Source organism: Nothoprocta perdicaria, unplaced genomic scaffold (assembly GCF_003342845.1).
Source record: "Nothoprocta perdicaria isolate Ctin4 unplaced genomic scaffold, notPer1 scaffold_30, whole genome shotgun sequence".
Lineage (NCBI taxonomy): Eukaryota > Metazoa > Chordata > Aves > Tinamiformes > Tinamidae > Nothoprocta > Nothoprocta perdicaria.
This window is the reverse complement of record NW_020455533.1, coordinates 4,076,838-4,084,648: the sequence shown is the minus strand read 5'-3', so window position 1 is coordinate 4,084,648 and position 7,811 is coordinate 4,076,838.

Here is a 7,811-nt window from a genome sequence, read left to right as displayed (position 1 = left end):
TTTCTTTCTTTCTTTCTTTCTTTCTTTCTTTCTTTCTTTCTTTCTTTCTTTCTTTCTTTCTTTCTTTCTTTCTTTCTTTCGTTTCTTTGAGCTAATAAATGATCCTCCCATACCCTGCAAATCTTGACTCTAGCAGCTCCCTTAGACTGATATGTCCGTACCAACATGCATACTATAAATACATGCACATACATAAAAATAGATGCATATGAATTAATCTGCTTATTTGTCTGCACATTTCTGTCTTTGCATGTAGCTAATAGAAAAACTCGGTTGCTGCACATGAGTTAGCCCAGCTGTGTGTAATCAGCTTTACTAGAAGCAGCTAGATGGTAACAAAAAAAGAAGAGTTTTCTATTTATTCTTCTAATTAGAGTAGGCTGGAAAGGACTTCCTCGGATATTGTTGTTGTTATTATGATTATGATRATTTTTTGAGTAGATCTCTGCAGGTCAAAGGCATCCAAACTCCAGTATATATTGGGGGGTCCCTGGTGTCCTTGCTTTTATGGCTTCATAGATTCCTCCTTCTCCCCATGGCCTCTGCTCTTGGCTAGTCCTGCTGGAGGGGAGCTATGTTGTTGCCACCTTCTCCATGYGCAAGCCAAGGCCTGAGGTTTCTGCTCCTCAAGCGCATATCTGGGTTAGGTGGGGCTGAGATAAAGGTCCGGAGGTGAGGAGTTCAGCTGCTGCCAAGTGGCTCTTCCTTCCTTAAACCTCACTATCACTTCTAAGACTCGTTTTCATCCCTCAGATTCACTTTGGACCTGCTGGTTTGCGTGCAAGAGAAATTTTCAAAGTTTGGGCTCCAAGGGGGCTTGGAAAGGGAAGGGAGGCACCTTGYGAAGCGCAGGTCCAGTGCGGGTGAGGTCTGCGAGCTGCTCCCCAACAAAGGTTTGCGTGATTCATTTCTCTCCCTCCCTTTGCCTTCTCCCTCTGCCAAACCTGGAAAAACAGACCCACCGCATACCGTGGACGCCACATATTCCTCAAGCCAGTGAGCGCAGTCTAAACAGACAGTTCTCCATCTCAGACACCTACATCAGGGAGCAAAGGATGAAACCCCGCAGGCTGCTGCCCCCCAGCCCCGAGCCCTCCTTCTGCACAAGACAGAGCTGCTGTAGCCTCGTGTCAGTTGTCCCATGTGACGGCAAAAAGCTGCTGTCGTAGTGGGGCTGCTGCCTTTGTGCAGGCTCTGCATTTACATTTACATTTACATTTACATTTACATTTACATACACGGGCAAGAGGCAAGGAGAAAGAGGTTTGCTCAGGAACCCCGTGTTTGCTCCGGGCACAGCCTCTCCCTGCTGGAATCTAACCCATGGGCAGCTACCGGAGCTCCATTCAGCACCAGGGATTTACCCAGTACTCCTGGTTGTCGCTTGATGGTCATAGATGCTCCATCAGCCTTGGTATCTTTTTTCCAGGCACTTGTGTAGAGGGAGTCTTTTGTAGATGTCCTGTAGAGTCCTTTCTACATGGCTTTTGCTCCGAAATGTAAGCCGAGCAACAGCCTTATGGAAAAAAAAAATCAGGGATACAGTGGGAAACAGGGCCTAGCGCATCCGCCTGGCTGGTTTGGGACGCGCCCAGCGGCGCTGCCAGGGAGTTGCGGGCAGCCTCGGGCCCGGGAGACCCGGTACCGAACGCCTGGCCCGGCGCAGCGCTGCCCTCCGCGGCCAGTCCGGGCCCCCAGCCCCGCAGAGCGGCACGAGCCGCTTTCCCCCTTGCCTCGGGCCCGCGGGGCGCTGCGGCCGCGCGGGGGGCCAGAGCGGCCGCGGGGGGTCCCCGTGCAAGGCTGAAGGCTCCGCAGCCCGCGGCGGGGCGCAGCGGCCCGGGCAGGGCAGAGCCCGCGGCTGCCCCGCGGGACCCGCCGCGCGTGGGACCCGCCGCGCGCCCACCCGGCCCGGGACCGACCCGTTCCCGTGGCGGCAGCGCCACCTGCTGCCCGCCCGCGGCCGCCGCTCCCCGGGCACTTATTCCTCTTATCGTATACATATTTTTTCGTTATTTTTTAAAATCTGGGATGCTTCCTGCCACTTTCGCCATCGGTTAGTTTTTGCTTCCTTATTTGTTTGTCTATTTGTTTCGTTTTGTTTAGTTTTTCTTTTACTTGCGCCCTTGGTGCATCTTCACTTTGGCTGCTTTTTTCTTTTCTTTTTTTCTTTTTTTCTTTTTTTTTCTTTTTTTCTTCTTTTTTCTTTTTTCTTTTTTTCTTTTTCCTTTTTCCTTTTTCCTTTTTCCTTTTTCCTTTTTCCTTTTTTCTTTTTCCTTTTTTTTCTTTTTCCTTTTTTCTTTTTCCTTTTTTCTTTTTCCTTTTTTTTTCTTTTCCCTTTTTCCTTTTTTCTTCTTTCTTCTTTCTTCTTTTCTTTTTTTCTTTTTTATTTTTTCTTTTATTTTTTTCTTTTATTTTTTCTTTTTTTTTCTTTTTTTTTCCCCTGAGAATATCAGAAAGGTCGCACTCATAGGATCCAGAGATTGGCCCCATTCTAGGCTCAGTGTGCATACTGCCCAGGTGGGGGTATTTACAGTGGGATACTGTCAAGTCTAGGTAGGAAACAGGCACCATGTCCTTGGGTGGAGGTGGTGACCCAGACTAGCAGAAAACTGTTTCTCTTGGAGAACTTACTGCTGGACGTAGTCACTTGCAATCATCAATGTCTCTCTGGAAAACCTCAATTCTGATTTTGGTCTCAACTCTTAGCTCAAATTCAAATCCATCAAATTCGATGCCTAGATTGTCCCTGGCACCCAAGAAGTTTGGCAYGTATATACTTTGTACCTATGTCTCTTGGAGTATACTGGGCTCAGATGAGAGATCTGAGCCACAGTTTTTGTCCATTTCATGAGAACACTTGGGTTGCTCCATCCCTGAAATGCTTTTGGAGGACAAAGCCCAAACACTTGCYTGCTTCCCAGTGCATATTAATATAAAAGGGCTGCGGGAGAGCAATTTCAGCAGGCAGAGAAGGTGCTTGGGGAGCTCCTGCAGTTTTGCTTTTGTCTGTGAGCAGCATTTACACATCTGTGACAAGCGGTTTTTGCCACGGGGACACATCCTTAGGGATGTCGTGATGCAGGTGAAAGAGTTGAAAAAGAAAGGCCTGATGAGATGGAGATGCCCAGAGTGCTACCAGCAGCTCTGAAATACYGAGCTAATGTTATTCATAAAAGCAATTATCAGATTGGCTCCAGAAGTGAGCAAGGACATGCAGCTCAGCTGCTTTTTTAATTAACTTTTTACTGCCAGTAATTCATTCTGCTCCATTAGGAATTAAAATCACAGTATTAATGAAAAGAGAAGGAATCAAGTTTATCATTATTGATCTTCTGGGGTGGAGATGCATTTATACACGCTTATTAAAGGTTCTTGAGACCAATTCTCCATCATCACAGGCCATTCTGACCCACAAAAATACCGCTAAATTTATAAACTTTCTGCTCAACCATGGAATGAGATGCCRGGACACTTCCAGACCCATCCCACTTCAGTAGTTCTTATATTGGCATAAATATACGAGCCTGAACATAGTCATTTCTTTATTTAAACCAGTTGAAAGAGCCAGAAAGCTACAGAAATGGCAGTTCTGTGGCTCAGCTCAACTTCAGGCTAATTACTGAAAAAATAAGCAAACACACCTGGGAAAGCAAGATGTCAGAGTCTGGAAAGCTTTGCAGTGACTTATGGCACCAGGAGTTCATTTGGAGAAGGAATTGCTACAGCAATCGGGTTCCTGTGCGGGGATAATGACAAGACCCTGCAGATCAACTGCCCAAGCAATCATTGGCTTCAGAGGAATGGAAACACCACAGCTTGGAGTCGAAGCAGTGCAAGTGCCTGAAARCGTTTTGAAAACATGATATCCTTTTGGAAAAAGAGCAAGCATTAATCTCATCTGAAAGATTAGATTCAGTCTAACGGATCGCTCAGAATCACTCGGGAGTGACAGCGAGGGGTACACYGATGCCTTGAAATGAGAGGTGGCATTTCATGAGGTTTCCTTGCCTTTCCTCCCAAATAATACCTCCATGTTTGCCTTATTCCTACGTGGAAAACCAACCAGATCCCCAACAGGAGACCAGGCACTCATCCCATGGCAATGTCCAAAGGGCAACTCTAGTCCCTTTTTCCCGGCTGTCTTGCTAAGCCCTGGGAATCACCAGCTCCATCCAGCCTACCCGTTGTCATCTCCGYGTCCCTCAAGGGCATCTGTCACCAAGGCCACTGTAAAGATGGTCTAGATAGGTCGCATCCTGCCATGGTTTCTCCCGGTGACTTCAGGGGGTGCCCAGCCCAGAACAATGGCAGGATACGCGACCCTAAACACTTCTGCAGCGCTTTGAAAGATGAAAAGGCCTCGCTCGTCTACCTATGTCAGTGGAGGGGCCCGCAAACATTTCATGATGTTTATAGCAGACATCGCGGACATTGCACATGAAAACATGGGAAACGGCGCGCGCTTCTTGCGGAGAGATTACATTTTATGGGTGGCAACGAGGAAATAAAAGCTTTCATGCCCCTACGTGAAGTGGGCTGTTGTGTACGTTTGCTCCACTAATATGGTCACAGCCGCAGATGTTTCCTCCACCACCAGAACTGCTCTATGGGGTTGTTCTTCCCGAGGAACCGGGATGGGAATATTCCCAGCACACGCTCTTCCTCCCTCTCTTCTGCCATTGTTGCAATTGTAGGGAAAAACGCAGTGCCAACCCTAGATTTATTTTTTTTTTAACAGAAACATTCTACTAAAAATATTTGTTTCTCTCTTTGGAACATTAGAAGACGATGAAATAAAAAATAAATAAAAAATAAATAAAAAATAAATAAAAAATAAATAAAAAATAAAAAAAAAAAGAGAGGACTTCAAGCCAATCCTTAACCATGGCTTTCACAGATATTTTACTAGTTTCCAACTAGTAATGAGCTAAATCCTCTGTCCTCAAAAATGGCTTTCATTCAGAGAGGGGGTCAGGAATAGTGTGAATGGAGGCACTGGTTGGAGACCTGCCTTGGGGAAGCAGATCAGGGCTGGTTGGAGACCTGTCTTGGGGAAGCAGGATCAGGCTGTTCCACCTTCCCACTCCAATGTTGAGGCTTTTTTTTTTCCTTCCCTCCTTCTCCATGGAAACACAAAATCTCTGACTCTTGTCACCCAGAGAAGACTACACAGCAGCATGGCTTGTTTACTCACTGCCGGGGTTTTTTTGGTGGATTGAAGCTGTGTGGCCTTGTCCTTATTCCAGGAAATGCATGGCCACGGCTGTCTGAAGGAAAACCCTCATGACTGTATAGCTTGCAGTGCTGAGTGGCAGCAAGCCACCTCGCTTTTATTGTTAGCAGATTACAGCCCTGCCTCGCTGCTCTGTGCCACACACCACGCTGTGCCCAGTGTCACCCAGCAAGAGAAGAGCCGCTCCAAAGCGTGAGCATGCTCCAAAACTGGATGGTTTTAGCATCTCCCACAAGCAGGGAGAGGAAGAGGGCGAGTGGATGGATCYAGGAAACACCCATGGGTGATTTAACACGGTGTGCCTGTGCTCTACCTCTTGGGTGCCTCGAAAGTCGAGCTGACCCAGTCTCAGGAGCCRTGCAGCATCTTTGCCCCCAAACCCTCAAAAAGAGGGACACGGAATAGCAGCATCCTAACTTGTTTGTGCCATGAAAGGAGCTGGAAAGAATGTGTCGAGCCACATGACAAGCTAGGACATCAGGCTGCACAGAGAATAGAAAGACCTCATTTTTAATTACTTYTAAACAAAGTTGGCTCGGAAAAGTATTTCCCATTGTGCTGCTGAACTCTTCTTCTCATCACACAGCAGTGAGACACAGGCTCCTCTAATGCTGCAAGTGAACTGAAATCAAGCCTGCTAGGGATCACTGCATTTCCTATTAAGTGCAGATTACTGTATCACAAGCATTTTAAAACATCTCTGCAGTGCCCAGGCCCTACACCAGCATCTTGGATGCTTTTATCATGAGAGTTTTAAGAAGCAAGGATGCTGTTACTGACACAGACTGGGGACTAAGAGCTTAAAGGTACTTTCTCCTCATTGCTCTGGGCATAAATGGTCACAGGAGGCCAACTAGAGCATTGAGGTCTCTGTAGTCCTGGGCTAGCGCTTTGTCTCAACAGCAAATGGGTGAAGTGTAGACCAGCATCTGCTGGAGATGAGGCACCAACTGTGTCCACGTGTCTCTAGCCAAGTTCAGTCTAGGCTCTAGCTGCAGAACAAGAAATACAAACGTCACCAAATGAAGAATTATCACTACTATAAAGGTTCCCATCTATAAAGTCCATTAATTTAGACTGTAAATTTTCAGGGTGCGGACTTCCTGGTTGGGTTGTTGCTAAAATGTCCTGTATAATCCCAGTCAGGGTCAGAGTAAAACATAAGCAGGCTTCGGTTCCCGGAGTTTCATCATGAGATCAGAGTCTAAGGAGTTGCTAAACATTACATTTGGGTTGTGCAGATTCAGAGAAAAGTCGCAAGTGACTCGTATATAACTGATGTCTTCCTGAGTGTGCAGAGAGCCCAAAACAATAGATCTGAGAGCTGCAAACGGCCCCATTCACTTTTTTCTTCAAAATCTGCTGTTTCTCCCAAGTAGGAACTTGGTCAGGCCACAAGAAAAAAATCCACATCACACAAGCTAACGAAGCCAGAGAGCCGAGCAGTAGTGTGCCTCGGGCAGTCTTGCATTATTTAATTAAATAACAATTTAGCATCTTGCATTGCAATGCCTTTTAGCTAAAGATGAGCAACTTCTCAAAAGGCAGGAAAGGTCCCATCCTTGCTGCGGCTTCCCTTGCTGTCCAAGGCAAAAATCTCTCYGACTTTCAAAGTGTACGGGTCAAAATCCTGCTGAATGTTTTATTTACATAATGTGTTTCAGAAAGCATGAGGCACTTTCTTCACAGGTAAACTTAGAGACCAGCTTTGCTGCAAGATGAAAATAATTAAGTTCCTACAAAATCACTTCTTGTTTTYATTGTGTGAGTCCTACAGCACCGCCTAGGTGGCACAATATTCTTTATGTGTTGTCTTTTCTAAAAGGAAGCTGGTATGTTCTCGAGTCATATCTGCTAATAAAAAAAGCAAACGAAACTACAGCAGACTGACATAAATAAATAGGTCAAAGGAAAGATTTCAGGGCAGTCTAACCTGATTTCCAAGGACTGCTGTTTGGTCACCACATAACTTCAGTGCTTCTTTTTACTAACTTTATGCAAAGGCTCTGAGTCCTGGACATCTTTCTGCAGGCTTTATCTTCAACAGCTGCCTGTCCTAATTCCTGGAGACTGCAGCTCTTGAGACAGAGATGACAGAAATAAATTTGTACCTGCTCTCAGTTGTGACTCATCAGTTGAAGCGTCTGACACAGATGGGTTTGCAACAGGCTGCCAAGCTGACCTGAAGCAGCTGCTACCTTGAATTAAGAACACACTTTAATGACTTCAAGATGGCAAGGCCCAAAGGATGTTATTTATTAATAACATTATTTATTAATAACCTGAATCAAAAATAACTGGCTTAAATTGGAAAGACGGTATCATAGACAATGTTAACATAATTTTTCCAGTTCATGTAAAATGCGAATGAATATTCTATTAACTTAATTTTGTTGTAATTATTATTTTTCCTTAAGCACCTAACCAGACTTACATACCATTCCCCAGTTAGTATATTTCCAGTAGCTTGATTTGGACTATTAATTACCTTTTGGTAAGATGTTATTTATTACTGTGAAATCTGGCCCTGCAACACACAAGAAGGAGAAAAAAAAAAAAAAAAAAAAAAAAAAAAAAA